The sequence below is a fragment of the Aphidius gifuensis genome, linkage group LG1 (assembly GCF_014905175.1).
Source record: "Aphidius gifuensis isolate YNYX2018 linkage group LG1, ASM1490517v1, whole genome shotgun sequence".
Taxonomy (NCBI): Eukaryota; Metazoa; Arthropoda; class Insecta; order Hymenoptera; family Braconidae; genus Aphidius; species Aphidius gifuensis.
In genome coordinates, this window is record NC_057788.1 from 19,063,737 (window position 1) to 19,082,961 (window position 19,225).

Genomic DNA, 19,225 nt, shown 5'->3' on the forward strand with positions numbered 1-19,225 from the left:
TAGAATCGAACACAAATTTTTAATTTAATATTATTTTAACTCTTTATTTTAATATTCAATTTATATGATATATTGGTACAAGATATGCTTTAATGTATGGGTGATGTGGTAAAGCCACGTCACCAAAAATATTTATAATTTTTATTTTGCGGACGCACTCGATGGTGGCCGGACTGGAAGTGTCTTATATTTTTTCTCTCCCTATCGAGACACACATACAAACATTTTTACACCTAAACTCTCTCCGTCTAGTGTCACGGACACTCATACAGACATCTTATACATATATATATTTAAACATTACTATTTGTACACGCTACACAAATAATAAGTTAAAAAAAAAATTATAAAAAAAATCGCGTCTTGATAATTATTTAATACCTTTTATCTAATTAAGGTGATACTTGGTTTTTTTAAAATCGCGAATAGTACATTCGTTACTGATAAATTATGATGACGGGCATTTCTCAATAAATTTAAATTTTTTTAATACTGTTACTTAGTCTAGTAATCCATTCATAGTAATTGTAGAACGTGTCACGGTTATTTACTATTTTTTTCTAGAGGGAAATCGTGATTTTGATAAACCAAGGGGTACCTTAATTAGTTAAAAAATATTAATTAATTATCAAGACGCGACTTTTTCCATATTTTTTTTTTTTAACACATTACCAGTCATCTATGTATCTGTTTAAAAATAATTTTGGAGCTTGTCAAAGTCTTAAAAAATTATTAATCGCTCTTTAAAACAAAAAAATACTTAAAATTAGTACAATTGTTAATAATTAATTAGGATGACGGTGTATTTTTAATAATTTGAAATTTTTTTACTATCGTTAATCAGTTCAGCTAATTATTGTAGAATGTGTCACGGTTATTTTCTATGTTTATATGCTATAGCCTATTCGCGCTAACTTTTGTCGGCTAGTTTCAGCTGCATTAATTTGTTTGACGTTGATATTTTTTCCTTGTCTTAAAAGTGGTACCTCAAGTGTGCAACAACTGGTTGGCATATATCTTAGATGACCGGATACTGGGGAAATTGCAAAATTTAAATTTAATCAATTGAATTTAATTAAATTGATTAATTCATTAAAGTTTTATTGCATTTATAATTCATACGGATTTTTTTATTTTTTATTTGAAACTTTAGAAAATTTAAAAGTGATGATGAATTTTTTTTTTTTTTTAAATATATTTTTTATAGTTAAAATAGTTTTAGTTACTTGTCTACCGTTCAAGTACTGGTACTATGACGGTAATTTATATTGTTTTTTGTAAATAATTTTAGGTATTTTTCCCATGTCTTTTCTGATTCAAACCATGTAACTATTGCTCCCGGACTTTTCTACTTATATTTCCTTTTTTAAATTTTTTACGACTTGAAAAATAACTCAGTAAGATGCTTTTTGATAAACTAACGTTCTCTTAAACAAGAATAAAAAATACTTATTGCTTTTGCTTAGTTGTTAGAATCGTCTATACTAACGGGCGTAAATATTGTACATTAATTGCATAATAGATTTAAACTTATATTCCAGAAAAACAGTTTTCAAAATGAAACTGATACTCTTAAATTATTGCAAGACAACTTTAATGATGACGATGAAGCTAGCGTCTCAGGTAGCATCTTAACCAGGGGCGTCAAAGAACCGTTGCCGTAAACTAAAATTTTTTTTGTTCTTTTTTTTAAAGTTCGATAGTTTCGGTTTCACGTAAATATGCAAAATCGATCTCCTTAGAAAAAAATTGACTTTTCCGAAACTACTCGTAGCTACCTCGAAATTTTTTTGCCGCAATTATAATCGATCTTATTCAAATCATCTACAATAATTTCAACCCTCTAGGTCGTGTTCTAAGGGGTGAAATTAAAGTACACGTTTCAATAAAAATAAAAAAGGATTAATTTCTCCGAATCTACTTGTGGCCACCTCGAACTTTTTTTTCCATAATTATTATCGATGTAATTTTAATCCTTTTTGAAAATTTTTATCCGTCTACGTTGTGTTATAAGGGGTTAAATTAGGGTACACAATATATATATACATATTAATTATAATATACAAAAACTAATTTTTTTTGTATAAATATATTGTGTACCTTAATTTCACCTCCTAGAACATGACCGAAGGGGTTGAAATGCTTGGCTCAGCTGTTTTTAGACTGTAAGCTTGGGCTTTTATATTTTTATTTTCTTTTATTGTTTAAATATAAAAAAGCGACCAATCTTACTTGTTTAAATTTATCAAATGACTATGCAATGAAATTCACTTTAAAATATGAATATTAATTATTTAAATATTTACCCTGAAATTGAGTGGATGTAAAATAACAATCAAACGGAATTTTTATATTTTAATATACTAAAATTAGTTGTATTTATTCAAAGTATTATGCCCTAATCATTCATACAAAACACACACATACTCATACCAATATAACCTGACTGGTGATTGAAGATCTTGATGCCAAATTGATGATGCTGACGATGATTCGTTGGCCTTGGAATGCTTGGTTGATCAGACCAAGTAAATGTCCAAATATTTGATGTTGTGTAATTACCAGCAATGAATATTATTGATGTTGAATAATTGCCAGCAATGAATATTATTGATGTTGAATTGACTTTATTTCTTCAACGCTGATGCAACAAGTTTATTTTTGAGTAATGGCGGCGTGATTTATGGAAGGACGGCGTCCTGATTCACGTCGTCGTTTACCAAGTTTTGATTTATTGCTCAGCTTGTTTAATTGACAATTTTTGTTGTGTACACAATATATTTTATTTAATTAATGACAATTTGATATTGATTGTTGTTTTTAATATTATCATTTCAATCGTCATTTTTAAAAATCAACATAGTCACTAAAATCACGCTTATATCAATGTTTTTTTTAGCTCAGATAATATTGGACATATGACGTCCAGCAAGCTTGGAAAAAAGCACAGTGAATCAGAGCGACTATACATCCTATATAGGTCGAAAGTATCAGAGTTGGATAGTTATTTGGAAAGTAGTTACCAAGAAATGCTCAAATTCTCTGGTAGGAACAACAACAACATCATTTGTTAATTTTTTCAATATGGATGATGTCGTTGTGTATCAAATTGACCACATACGAGATAGACAATTTTGGTAAGAATGTGTTCAATTATACCGTGCGCGGTCTACTAACATTCCAAATATCGAATTTTCAAAGTTTGATAATAAACCGCATACGGTCTCATTTACAAATTTTTGCCAAGCCCATGGAATTTTTATACACTGTACACTAGAGTGGTTCAAAGAAAACCAAATTTTTTTTTTTGCGTTCTTCTACTAAAATTCATGTTTGCTAATAATGTTAGTTACGATATAATATTGATAATATTATCAATATTAATATTTTGAATATGATGTATACTCAGTTCGGTATACTGTTCAATAATATTTTAATAAGAAAAAAAAAATTCAAATCGCACACGCATACACACAAACCAGCTGACGCTCCGAGTTTGTACGCTGTCATACGCCATAGTTGTATGCTTGCCAGCTTCCTTACTCTCTCTATGTAATTCTCCCTTCTTTATCCGTTTGTGACCGAGCGTGTGATGGAGTGTGTGATGCTTAGCGTAACGCTAGTGGGGCCTCAAATTCTGTTGCTACCCTCCGTGAAGAAGTTTCACTCAAAAAAAAATTCGTATATACTAAGTGCTTACTAATGTTCAGTTTGAGCATAAATGACAATTATTTCAAAAAAAGTGTGTGAAAAATCGATCATCTATCGTCAAATCAATGTATTTGCAGTGTTAAGAACAGTGATTTTCTTACTATACACACATATTTATACACTCAAAGATGCATCTGAGTTCGACTCTCTATTTAATTTCTTATCGGTATCGGTATCGGTATTTATCTGTTTTTATCTGTATTCTCTTAATTTGCGTTTTGTAAAATTAACAGTTTTCCTATTTCAAGGATTGGCTCAATTCTATCTTGGGGAATTTTAGGTTTGTAATTTATTTTCTTTGCAACAAAAAAGTTGGGGACTTTAATCGCGAGCGTTTAAAACCAGTGACAATATCTTAATTGATTTTCATAAATTATTATCTACTCACTGAATTTCATCACCAACTGGAAAAGCATAGAAAAGGAGACAAGACCTTTTGCAATCACATTGTTTTATGGCACATGATTGAGTCATTGTTGAACTCTTCTATATATGTTTTGCCACAATAAAAAAAAAAAAGTCTAAAGAGTTTCTTTTTATTGATCTGAAATATTAAATGCTAACTTCAAGTATATAAACTATTCAAAAATAAAAAAATAAGACATAAAAATTTTAGGTTATCGAGATTTGGTCACTATTCTATTGTCTCGACACTTTATCACATTAATAAGGATTAATAAAACTTAACAACAATTATTCAAATCTTCAATCGATATTATTATATGGAAAACAACATAATATATAAATTCATATCAATTAAAAAAAAAAAAATGAAATGTCTAAGTTAAATTTTATATTTATTTTATTCTGTTTTGCTGTTTTGTTCATTCCACACGTTCCAGCGTAAAATAATGGCGCTTTAAGCAACGACGATAATACGAACTCGTTTGCAGCTATCGGTCGCGTACATATATTTAATACTACTATATTGCGCATAGGGTATGATTTTGTTCGGATTCATTACGGTGCAGACAATCTCTCTGTCGCAGTCATACTGCTCGACAAAAATCTTTTGCGATATTCGGACATGCGCAAAAAATTTTTGTCTGACTACGACTGTCATCACCGTATGTCAGAACAGCCCACTTATGGGAAAGCATAGGCGATGCGCAATATAGTAGTATTAAATATATGGTCGCGTAGGTTTAGAGTCGGCATCGTAGATATATTCTCGAAAAATATTACCCCGAGTGAAAATTCGTGGAATTCGTTTTTTGCGCATGTTTCCACTTAGCCGCTAGTTAAAAAATATAACTTTCTGCGAAGTGGAATTGTTAGAAAAGAGCTGTCTCACTTTCAGCAGTTGGATCTTCATTTATGCAAATGTTACAAATGGTATTTTGAGTCTCACGATAATTGTAACGAGTAATACAATAATAGTGATGATTAAGAGGAATATTCACTTTATCAATATATTTTTTGAACAAATATCAACTTTTTTTACAAAAATTTGAAGCAGGGCAATGTAAAGAAATTAATTGAAAAAGAGAAGACGCACTGAAATAGCACTAAATGTCATTCATTCACATTTGCTTTCAAATAAAAATAATATTTAAAAAAAAAAAAAAAATGAATAAACTAAAATTTGAAGAGATAATTAATTATTCCACTCTGCAGATGATACATAACCTTATAATATAGTTATTAAATACAACAATCGATATTTAAAGATCATCATGTAGTCAAAAATATTTCTTTTTTTACAAAAGTTAATTAATGTTTCAACACTCGATTGAGCCTCTTTCAAAGATATTTCTTGGTCAGCTTTATTACTTTCAATGTGAGAATTTTCTTTTGGTTTTAAAGAATCAACAATGGCTTGTGCAGTCAAACACTTATCTTGGTGTTGAACTGTTAGACAGTTTAACCATGTATTAATAGAAATGTCATCAACAGGGTTTCCACTGTCTTCGTTATTCAAAGCTTTGTTTGTTCAATCAGGTTATCTGTTGATAAATTTTCTGATGTTTGAATATCTGGCCAAAACTGAAAATTAATTTAGTTAATAATTGATAATTTCTTCATTATTTTCAAAATTGAAATATAATAAAATCTATTCAGAAGTAAAAATATAAAATAATGTAAAAAAATTTTATATTTACCGACTTCCATGATTTTGTTATTGTTGATCTTGTGACCATGTCCCATGATTCGGCCAGCCAAAAAATTACATCTAGCATTGATACGTTTCTCAAGACCTCTGGAATTTTTTTTTGCATTGCTAATTCCTTGACAACAAAAGCTATTAATCTTTTGCGATAATTTGTTTTTAAATTTCGCAAGCAACCTTGATCCATTAGTTGTAGTGTTTGGTGGCAAAAAAACTACCTCAATATCACCACTTTTTAGACTATCACCATGTGCACTGCAATTATCAGCAAACGAGATAGCTTTAGCTGGTAAATTTTTTTTTTCAAGTTCCTTGGCTACAAATGGCACGAATTCATCAAAAAACCAACTTGAAAATATATCACGAGACATCCAGGCACTTTTCTGGCTTTTGTAGCTGACTGGAAGATATTGTGAATTGTCAAGTTGACGTAGACGTTTTACCTTGTTGGCTCGAATAGCATGAATTTGGTCCCTTTGCAAACTTAACAACTTTTCATCATTTTTCCACCCAGAAATGGTTGAAACAGGAATGCCAAGTGATTTGGCAACATTTGTTGGTGAAATATTTTTGCTTGTCATTCGATCCAATCCATCAAGCTTGTCTTGAATACTAAAATTTTTTCTTTTTTTCTTTTTCGATGACATATTGTCATTCTTTCAAGTTCAATCACAAGATAATTCACGAGACAATTAACAATTTAAATATAATTAATTAGACACTTAACTTTTTAGTTATTAATAATAAGAAAACAAACAATTTATTAGCAAAATGAAATAATTTGCATAAGTAAATAAACACCACGTGAAGGAATGGTATTTGTGTGTGTACATATCGGTGAGATTATCTCGTGCGCATTCGAGACACCGATATACACTAACACATTCATAAAACTGAGTTGGTGGGGGAACGGTTTCCCCTTTTCCTATTGAATATTACGATATAGAGAGGTTCTACTGTAATCCTTCAGTGATCATATATATTTTGTTCAACATGAATGTTTAATAATTTATCATACGTCAATAATTTTTCTTCTTGTTTTATACATTTTATTGATAACGGTACCTCAATGAATCCATGATATTTATTTGCAGCTTCTCCAAAAAAAAAAAATACATCTTATTTTGTCACTTTCATCACATATAACCATCGTAAATTTTTTACCAGTTTCTCGTTCGTTTTTTCATTCCTTTATTTCACTTTTATTTATAATTCGTGCCCAAATTGTATCACTGTATTGAATTTTTGATTTAATTTTTTATGTAAATTATATTCATTTTGAATTTTTGACTTACCATATTGTGTTTAATATGAAATTTGTTATTTTTGTAATTTTCTTTTTCATCTCAAGAAGAGGATAGTATATTTTCAACTGAATATAAAGAAGAAGGAAAAATTGAAATTAAAAATCTTGATGTTACTGTAATAAGGGTTGTAAATAATCCTGATGATAATGAATTGGATGATGTTACTTTTTATAATTCACACGATGATGTTGAGTATGATGATGATAATAATTATACTGACATAAATTGTGAAATATTACTCGAATTATGACATTTTATTTGATTAATATTCACATGAAAATACAAACGAATTTTGTCAATTGAAATAACGTAGTTTTAGACCAACAAAAGGTTAAACCATTAAAACAAAGACATCGTTTACAAAGTCAATTTTTTTTTGCAACAAAATTAATAGATGGTAAATAATTTATAAATAATACATTGAAAATACTTTATAATGGTAAATACAATAGAAAAAATAATTATATTGCATTAGAAATTATTAATTTACGAATACAGTTTAGTTTTTCAATTGGTGATAAACCGAAAAGAGCAATTGCAACAATTTCTGAATAAACGGAACGCACTTAATGATTGTGTTTCTACTTTGACATTGAAATATGGTAATAGACTCGGTAAACTTTGTATATGTGCTGGTAGTGCTTAACAAATACTTAAAACACGCTGTAATCAAGCAACTGAAACATATCATCATCTTCTTGATTTAACTAGGCCAATGCGACTTGGTGGTTTACCAGAAATACATCAGATTTTGGAGTAACTTATAAAGATTTTGTTGGATGTATTAAAATTTTATATATGAATTGAAATATCGTAGCCGGATTACTTATTAGACAATCAATATTGCCCTGTAAAATAATCCAACTAGACATGTATTTTAATTGTTCCTGTTTATCCTGCCCAGTGAAGGAACATTAGAAAGGTAGGGGATAATAATTACGTAATGTAGGGAGAGGTAAAAAGGAACCTGAAAAATACGCGAAAAATGCAACACAATAATACTACAAAAAAAATAACTTTAGATAACACTTGTAAATTCGGTAAAATAAAAGCACAATTTATTTGTAATTTAACCCACAAAATGTTACATAAGAATGTGACACAAAATAATTATTAAAATAATTAACCCAGTTAAATATGTATTCGCACGTCGCGTCGAAAAGAGAGAAACTAAGCCATGCGGTCGTAGTGGAGTCAGAGACTAAACTTTGTAACAATTGCGAATAACCGAACAATAATTATTTTATGACGGCTGAGTAATTAGCGACGGGATTGAGAAGCAATCCAGTCGATTGAATTAGTAAGTCACTGACTCTACATTAACACTACGATGACGCTTGGCTTTTACAGAAATAATATTTTCACACTGGTTATTAATTCGATGAGCAAACACTGAGTTAAAATTTATTTAAAATGAAAGGTACTTACATTGGCTGTCGAAATGTTAGTCTAGCAATCTAGCGACGGCGTGTACCTTGAACGTTGTGTGAACCTCGGTTCTTCAATTGACAGGTTGTAATAATTATTTTATTACAAATAATTATTGCTGAATTACGTATGAAATTGTACTGGTAATGTAGCAACTTCTTGAATAGTTACTGAATATATATATATTTCAATAAATATATATATATATATATGAGCAGAAACGCCAATTCGAGACGTCGGTTTGGATAACCCATCCTCAGAACTTCATGAAATTTTGACAGATTATAGTCCTCGCTAAAATACACTTACGTATTTTTTTTTTTATTTTTTCGTCGATTATTTTGGCAGTTATTGTATGGGGCATTTTATCAAAATTGAAATTTTTTTTTTTTTTGGTTCATTTTTTTAGTATTTTTTCGGCGAATGAAAATATAGAGAGAAATTGTTTTCTATGTAAAATTTTCTCAGCTTTTTGAAAAAAATATTACTTTTTTTTTTTGACATTTATAACACATTTAAAATCAAGTTTTTCGCAAAAAAAGCTGTTTTAGTCACGTTGCGCCAAAATTGACATGCTTGAAAATAATTTTTTCGGAAAGCTGAGAAAATTTCACTAAACATATGTGAAAATCAAGTTGGGTTCTCTATAAAAACGAACGGAATCAACGAAAAAGCAAAAAAACGATAAACTAAATTTTCAATTTTTTTAAACTTGAAATTTGAAATTCATGGCAACGTTACGATATCCGTGGAGACAAATTTTAATTACTGATGTTATAATGTCATTTCGAGCAAAAAATAATGGCCCCAACAGAATATCGATATCTCGAATACTTTTCGAGACATCGAAGTTACAAGATATCAAATTTTTTTTCGTTTTGTTATTTTTGTTATAAACAAATGGATAGGAAAAAATCAATTATTAATCGATTCTTATAGTGAATTTTACGAGGAATATAATGTACTAAACAGCAATACCATATCTAGAATGGTTTTTGAGATATTAAGCTTTGAAGGTAAATTTTATCGAAATTATTTGTTAATTTTTAATTATATTGGGATTTTTAAATAATAATAAATTTAACAAAAAAAAATATTGATATCGATTTCAGTAGTATTTTTTTTGTAGAAAACAATAGACATAGTAAAATTCCGATATCTTCAATAGTTAGATATTAATGGTTAAAAATTAAAAATATCAAATTATTTATATGATGACAGGTTGTAATTTGAAAAAAAAAAGATTTCATTAATTTTTAACCATTAATATCTAGAAAACTAAAAAAAAAAAAAAGTAATATTTTTTTCAAAAAACCGAGAAATTTTGACATAGAAAACAATTTCTCTCTATATTTTCATTCGCCGAAAAAATACTAAAAAAATGAACCAAAAAAAAAAAAAAATTCAATTTTGATAAAATGCCCCATACAATAACTGCCAAAATAATCGACGAAAAAATAAAAAAAAAAATACGTCAGTGTATTTTAGCGAGGACTATAATCTGTCAAAATTTCATGAAGTTCTGAGGATAGGTTATCCAAACCGACGTCTCGAATTGGCGTTTCTGCTCATATGTCTTATGGTGACACTGACTTTACACTGATATGCTATGGAGGGAGCGCTTTTTGCGGCGTATTCCGTAGTAGCGTCAATTTTTGACCATGTGGTCGTAACTTGTACAATAAAAGATTGACGTATTTTTCGTCAAGTAATGTAATTATTTAATACAAAACTGTATTTATTTTATTCACTGTTCAATTTATTAATTGATTTAATATTATAAATGCTTTAAACTTTATTTTATGCAAGCAAGAAAGATTTTCAGACCACGCGGTCGTAACTTGTACAATAAAATATTTAATTATTTTTACCAAATAATATAATTATTTAATACAACGAATTGTAATTTATTTTATTCACTATTTAATTGATCAACCAATTTAAGACAATAAATGCTTTTAAAATTATTTCACACAAGCAAGAGAAAGATTTTCAGACCATGCGGTCACAAGGTTTTACAAGTTAAGATTTCAAATGATTTTACGACTTTAAATTGATAAATTAAATAACCAAATGTTATTTAATTATTATTGAAACAATAAATTAATTTAATAATCAATAAAATAATGAATAAGTATAACTTACAATTTGTGTTGGTTGATAGAAAAATATTCTAAGTTCTTAAACTTAAAATGCGTTGAGGCCAAGTGCCAAAAAATATTAATGCTGGAAGAGCGACGAACAGGTTGACTTACAACCCAAGAGTGAACGACCTAGGATCCAGGATCTCGGTCGATGACCGTAAATCCTCAGAGTAGGGGTGGATCCTTCGGGGATGTTCGGTTTTTCCTCATAGTATAGTATCTATTTTCTTGTATAGCTTAATTCTTATTGGTCGGGAAAATCGTATGATTTTCCGACGTTGATTATAATTATTTCTATTTTCTTAATTATGACATGAGTGGTATCGAGAGAATCCTTGTAATTTTGGGATTCTGTCGATATCACTCATTATATTAATTTGTATTTAATTTTTATTATTAAAATTGGCGGTTTGGCCGCTTGGCAATAGTGCCGGCTCGAGAGATTTATTGAGGGTGCAATGCCTCTAGCTCCCTTAAATGTAGTGTTTCTATAATCAGTAAGATGGAGTTAGGGGCATTGTAATACACCCTTCACATTTATTATTACCATAAAAATTAAAAAGTTAATGCGCCTACCGCAGGACATTACAGAATTATAAATTCATTGATTTAGGAGGTTGTCCCGAAGAAATATTATTTTGTTTATCACTGCCATGTTATAATAATGGTGGCAATATCCGAATTCAGCCCCGTGGCACTCCCACGGTGAAGGACGTGACTTATCATCCATTCTGGCTTCCATGACCATCCAAAGTCATTTTTATATATTTATCAGCGTTGCCACACTGCCTGAAAGGTGTATCTGGAGGAGAGTGAGTAAATGTCTGTATTTTTTCTGTACGGGCGCTGAAGTTGACGCTTGGATGAGCAACTAAAAGTAACTACATATATAGTATAGTTTGGATGTCGCTCATGGTTTAAAGAGAGGTAAACATAAAAAATTCATGATAACAATTTATTTATTTATTATTCAAATTTTTATTTAATTATTGAGTACTTATCTCAAAAGTAAAAACTTTCAATTTATATCATATAAAATAATATAATAAATTATTTAGTACTTTAAAAGTAAAAAACTAGATATATATTTTATTAAATATATATATATATATGTAATAAATAACTTCGTTATAATATATATAAAATAAATAATACTCATGAAAACATAGCTATTGCATAGTCAACAGGTACTGTTTCTTTAGCTTGTTCTTGTTTTTTAGTATACATTGACGAGTTATGTTTTAAAAACAAAGTCTTTGGTATTTTTAATTCACTCACAGGTTTCCCATTCAACAAGCATGGTTGAGACGTATTTAATAAAAGAGACTCAAGATGTAATAGAGTTTGTGCATGCTTTATGGCATCTTTTTTTCCTCCAGTAGTTTTAAAATCTTTATTGCACACTTTACAGTGATAAAACAATTTTCCCTGTTTACTACTACTAATCCACGATTTTAATTCTCCAACCTCTTCCCACTTCTTTGTATATGCTTGTTGACGTCTTGGTAATGGTGTTTTTGACTTCCTGATATTTTTTGATGGTACATTTGCCTGAGCCTCATTAGAAGACGACTCTTCATCAGTCATTTCAATCATTTGAAGTTATAAAAATCTGTAAAAAAATATACTTACATAGTAATATTGTTTTTAGTGTATTTGTATATAAATTTTACAAAAATACCTTTGACAAAAATATAATTTACTATTTATGTGTTTATAAAGTTAATATCTTACATGTGACACTTGTACTTGACACATGAAACTTGTACATATGACACTTGTTTTTAAATTATATTGTTTTTAAACAGTAATAATATATATTTGTTTTGTGAATATTATAAATACACACTGATGATATATCACTGAAAACATTTTCAAACAAAAATATATCAAACTGCCAGTTATTGTGTGAAAACAAATATGGATTATGGTAGACATAACCACAACTACGATCTTGAAAGAAAAAAAAGCTTAGGGCAAGTTTAATATACACGTAATTCGCTTTCATGAAAGACTCACCTTAAAACTCGGGACCACCAACAACCCAAACTCCTTTTTTATCGACATTAAGTGACAGTAATGGAAAATACAGAAAATTCGAACATAAGACAAATTCTGTATAAATAGCGTACAGAATCTGTATTCTGTACAGGCTTCGGATTTCCTGTATAAATACAGATATATCTGTACGTCTGGCATCGCTGATATTTATATGTTTTGTCTAGTTTGGCCAAGTTCAAAATAATAGACTTAGAAAAAAAAAAAACTTTTTTTGTAAAATTTATCTTTTTTTCTTTTTAAGTTTTTTTTTTTTTATATCTACATTTTTTTACTTAGCTGTAATTGTAGCGAAACAATCAATATCTACATTATTTCGACTAATTCAATTACTATGGCTAACAGCATTAAAGCATTTAAGTATGAGAAATTCCTTTTGAATGACAATTTAAATTGGTCACGATTCATCATTATTATTTTAATTAAAAGATATTTTCATTGGATATTTTAATTTGAGAAATTATAAAAATACCAATAAAAATTAAAACACAACAGTGGCAACGTATTAAAATTATTTGGCATACTGGACAAGTAATACTTGATATAAATTATCATAATAGATCAATAATTAATGGTTGTATTCAAAACGTATTGGAACAAATCAAAATGTTTCACAAAGCTTAATAGCACAAAAAAATGTTGGTAAAAAATGTTTTGTTGATGATAAATGTAGTGTGTACTTAATGAATTATCATGTATTACAAAATCACACAAAAAAAATTGTTTATCTAATGCTCCAAGAATGGTAACTTTTTAATTTTAAAGTTAATTATTATAAATTTTTTTCGAATAGGGGATCTAATTTTTTTAAAGGGATATCATTGACTTTGAACGCACCTACCACCCGATTGTCGTCCTTTCTCATACTTTTTCGGTGATTATTTATGGTGGGAACATTTTTGAAAACTCCTTGTTCACGGTTGAATTGTTCATTAGATATTAATTGATATAAAAACATGATAACTCAGGAGATCTAATTTTTTTAAAGAGATATTATTGACTTTGGATGCGCCTAACACCTAATTTACGTTTTTTTTTATGCTTTCATGTGGTTTTTCATTGTGGGGACATTTCAACGAATTTTTTCTGCACGGTTCAGTTTTTAAACATATCAAGAGGCACGGTAGTGCCTCGAGTCAAGTATGAGAAAGAAAGTATGTGTGTGGATGAGAATATGTGTGAGATGAGATTAACTACTACTACCGTGCTTTATTATACATCAAATATTTTGCCCCCTTCCGTCGCGAATCTATTAAATTTAATTAAAATATGATAGAGTTGAATAAGGACGCTGAGGTTTGGTAATGATCCCATAAATCGATGTCGACCTTTTTTTTAAAAAAAAAATCAGATTTTTCCGTTGCGTAATTATATTTAAAGCATAATTTTGATATTTACGGTCTTTGCATTTTTCTCAAATCGACCAGATTTCTTCCGTTCAGTTGGTAATAAACTTTGCAATTATTTCTTTTTTCTTTTTTTGTGTTGCTATATTGGCTGCACTGCATAATTTTATTATTATTATTTTATTTTTTATATTCATTCATACATAACCCCCAGAATATGTTGACTCTCACGTCAAATGCAGTTAAATGTAAGAAAAATAAACAACATAAATATATAAATAAATAATATAAATAAATAATATAAATAAATATTGTTTGTGATGGTGACAAATGGTGACAAATTATTATTTTATAAATTTACAAGGATGAAAGTGTATTTTCATTTGATACACCGGTAAAATAATTGTTTAAAAATAATGAATTTATAAATACTTCTAAACATGAAAAAAAAACATCTATAAATTATTTAATTTATATTATTCAAGGAATCACCAAATGATTATCCATCAGTTTGAAAACATTTCTTGGTTTTAGTCGTGACTTTGTTGAATATGATGAAACTTATGAAATAATAATATTACCAAATTTTACAAGTATGAAATATACATCAGTTAAGTTTCCAGAACAGGTATGAATAAATAACGCTAACAATAATATACAAATTGAAATATAAATAAACATATCAAAATTAATTTTACAGATAATAAAACAATTACTGGAATATTAGAAGCTGAATCAGCAATTAAAATTGCTGAAAGAGAAGCATTAGCTGGTACATGGGATGGTGAAGCAAGAATAATAACAAAGTAATTATAAAAAAAAAAAAATAATAAGTTTAAGTATGAATATTTATTTGTTTTTTTGAATTTTTAGACATGCAACAACATTGCCACAATTAAATAATGGTAAAAAAATACCACCAAGTAGTTAGAAATGTGAAAAATGTGATTTAACACAAAATTTAGGGTTAAATTTAACTGATGGCAATATATTATGTGGACGTAAATTTTTTAATGGTACTGGTGGTAATGATTAATGATCATGTAAATAAACATTATCGTACAACTGGTTATCCACTTGTTGTTAAATTAGGTACAATAACAAAAAAAGGTAATGGTGATGTTTATTCATATGAAAATGATATGGTTGATGATCCAAATTTAATAATACATTTATATCACATTAAGGTATCAATATTTCAAATATGGAAAAAACTGAAAAATCAATGATTGAACTTGAGCTTGATTTAAATCAAAAATTTGGTGAATGGGTTGTATTACAAGAAGCATCAAGTAAATTTATGGTGCTGGTTATACTGGTTTGAATAATCTTGGTAATTCATGTTATTTAAATTGTGTTAAATTGTGATTTTTAACTATAGGTATATTATTTTTTTGACACATTCACATTCCACACACGCCAACAATGTTATTATCAACGATAAACAAACTGACAAATGACAATGTCAACAACAGTGTCATGTCAGACCACCAACAATCATTGGATAATGTAAAATACAATACATAATAACAAATAAAATAGAACAAAAAGCTATATAGTTTTATCAGGAGAATCTCTAGAATCTGATGATGAAACTGTTGACATAAAAAGTGTATGTTAAATGATAATTTTTATTGTTTATTTCATTTGTTTACATAACTATTGATTTTTTGTATAAGAAACATTTTTATCAGCTTATCATCTAGACTTAGTTGTTATCAAATTTTTGAATTACAGTTTAATTTGTTTTTTTCAGGGGATATTTCAATAAAGTATCACACCAACTTGTCATAAACAATTGAACCAGCTGGTGAAGCAACTGAATCAGTTGATGATAGTATTTTTAAATAAAATACTTATTAATTAACACAAGTATTAATTTAATCAGATGAACATACTTAAGGAAGGTGCAAGTACAGCTATATTGATGCAATAGCATGTGCACCATACGTTGAATGAACCAGCAAATGCTAAAACACATTTCATCAAGTACAACAGCATATTCTCCACAACAATGTGTACAAAAAAAACAGCTGAACTAAATCGACAATCATTTGATACAAATAATACAATTATTAGACCACATATTAAATTATCATCATGTTTAAAATCATGTTCATATTTATAAAAAAAACAGCACTCACACTTTTTTTTAACGATAAACCTAGATGGAAAATGGGGAATTAAAAAATTGACAATAAATACATTGTAAAAAAAGTTTCTTTTTTGTTTGGTGTAATACAAATTATCTTTATTTAGTTTTAGTTTAGTCTTAATTCTTTTTTTAATATTTAAAAGGTTATTTTTTTTTAGTTTTTCAGTACATTTGTTTACTTATTTATTATTATTATTATCAAGTAATCTATACTTGTTAATAATTAATAATATTGTTAAGTTTTAGGGTTAAAATGAAAGTTATCTCTTTTCTATTTTGCTCTTATATTTCTACTACTAACTTAACTCTTTTCTCTCATCTCTATTCTGTTACTAAGGTCGTCAATTGTTCTTAACTTATTCTATTGTCTGTCTTTGTCTATCATATGGGAGGAGGGAGCGATTAACTTCATATTCGTAACACAACCCTCCGCCCAATGAAGATTGTCGTCCCGACAATCCGTAACCTACAGCTCAAGAATGTTCAACAATCCGATTGTATCAATCAGACCCCTGACCACTGGGGATTCTCGAGTTATCCTAAGATGTTGTTGAGTATTTACTCACGGTTCAGGGGAAAACCCAGTGTAAAAACCCTGAACGAACAACATTTACAATTTTATTTTATATCTACAGTTATTTTTGTTCAATCAAGAATATCTTTATTCAATTTATATCTTCTTTTATTGATTTATTCTTCTCCTAGATACCTGACGATTGGCTGTATTTATCATTGCAATTTAATTGTTCCTCCAAGTAATAATATCAACCTAAATAAATAAATTAAGAAAACCTAAAAAAAAAAATATAATTTGCATAATTATGGTTATTATTTATTCGTTTTCAAAGCGTCTTTTGAAAACAAACAACATCAATTATCATTTTTACTAGTATTTTAATCTGTGGTGTATACAGGCCATTGATGACAATTTCCCATCAAAGGGACAACACGTCCGCCATGATTCCAAGGCATCATGCCAAGGCAGTGACTAAAAATTTTACCTCGGATTTTTATTTATTTATTTCTCAACCTTGTTTCCTACTCAAAACAAGAAACCTCAGTCCATCGAGGGCCATTTTTTTTTTTTTTTTACCTTAAACCTTGTTTCCTACTCGAAACAAGGAACCTCAGTCCATCGAAGGCCATTTTTTAAAATTCTCATCTTACTTTTACTTAAAGTAAGAACTTTTAATCTATGTATATTTTTTTTTTTTTTTTTATAAATCATTCATTTATTTATTTATTATTTAATTTAATCACAAACATTCTCTTATTCTACATATGGATAAATTCTGTTCACGTGCACGACTTTGAGTCTTCCATTTGGTATTTTTTTTATTCTATAAACTACTTCGTTAATTTTATTTTTAATTAAATAAGGTCCGTCCCAATTTGATTGTAATCTTTCACATTTACCAATGGTCATATGGGAGATATAGAACCAAACCTTCTCACCTGGATTAAATGACACCATTTGAGATTTTAGATCGAATTTTGATTTTAATTTATCATTTTTAAATTTTAATATTTTTCTGACATCGTCATGAATATTTAATATTTCTTCTTTTAACTCTTCTACAAATTCAGGAATTGGATTTATTTCAGTTTCAGGAGGTTGTCCTCGAATTAAATCCAAAGGTAATCTTAATTCTCGACCCAGCATTAATTTTGCTGGTGTATATTGTGTGGTTTCATGCTTTGCTGATCTATAAGCCAAAAGAAATAAAGGGACCCATTTATCCCAATCTTTCTGATGTTGAGCTACATATTTTGCCAGATATTCTTTTAGAGTTCGATTCAATCTTTCTACCATACCATTAGATTCTGGATGCAAAGGAGTTGTTCGAGTTTTATGAATATTTAATAACTTCATTGTTTCTTTGAAAACTTCAGATTCAAAGTTTCTTCCTTGATCTGAATGAAGTTCTAATGGAATTCCAAATCTTGAAATAACATTTACAATCGAAGCTTCTGCTACTGTAGTAGCTTCAAAATTCGGTAATGGTATTGCTTCTGGCCAACGAGAAAAATAGTCTGTTATTACTAATATATAACGATTTCCTGTTTTAGATTTAGGTAAAGGTCCTAGAATATCTATTGCTAATCGTTCAAATGGAAAGCTTGGATTAACAATTTGAAATTTTTCTTTGACTTTTTTATGAGGGCCTTTTTTAGCAAAACAAATTTTACATCTTTTACGCCATTCTTCAACGTCTTGTTTACATTTTGCCCAGTAGAAATTTTTTCTAATTTTTGCTAGTGTTTTATTTATTCCAAAATGTCCACCTGCTGGATTATCATGTGCTTCTTCTAAAATTTGTTTTGTATTTTTCTCTGGTACTATTATTTGTAATATGACTTTTGTTTTATCTGGTGATTCCCAATTACGAAATAAACATTCATCTTTGAGGATTAATGAATCCCAAATTAATAAATAAATTTTCATCATTTCTCCTAACTGTGAAATCTCTTGCCAATCAGGTATTTTATTTACTTTTTTAAATTCAATGAGTGTTTTAATAATTGAATCTTCATTTTGTAATTTTTTCCAATTTAATGCATCATCTACATTACAGACAATTTGAAAAATTGTATTTTTATCTTCCTTCTGTTCGTTATCGAAATTTTTATTACATTTTTTACAAGTGCATGGTCTTCTTGATAGTGCATCTGCATTTGAGTGTATTTCGCCTGGTCTATATTGTATTTCAAAATCAAAGTTACTTAAAAGTTCCATCCACCTTGCCATTTGACCTTCTAAATTTTTAAACGACATGAGCCATCTCAATGAAGCATGATCAGTACGAATTGTTAATTTTTTTCCAATCAAATAATGACGAAAATGCCCAACTGATTTAATTATAGCTAATAATTCTCTTCTGGTTACACAGTAATTTTTTTCTGTTTTATTAAGGCATTTGCTAAAATATGCTATTACTTTTTCCTCATTATCTTGAATTTGTGAA

General features: G+C 28.6%; 1 pseudogene; it reads left to right on the forward strand.

Annotated features, from left to right (window-relative positions):
• The first annotated feature begins 13,092 nt into the window (after window positions 1-13,092).
• Window positions 13,093-15,612, forward strand: LOC122860203 (annotated as a pseudogene).
• Window positions 15,613-19,225: the final 3,613 nt, after the last annotated feature.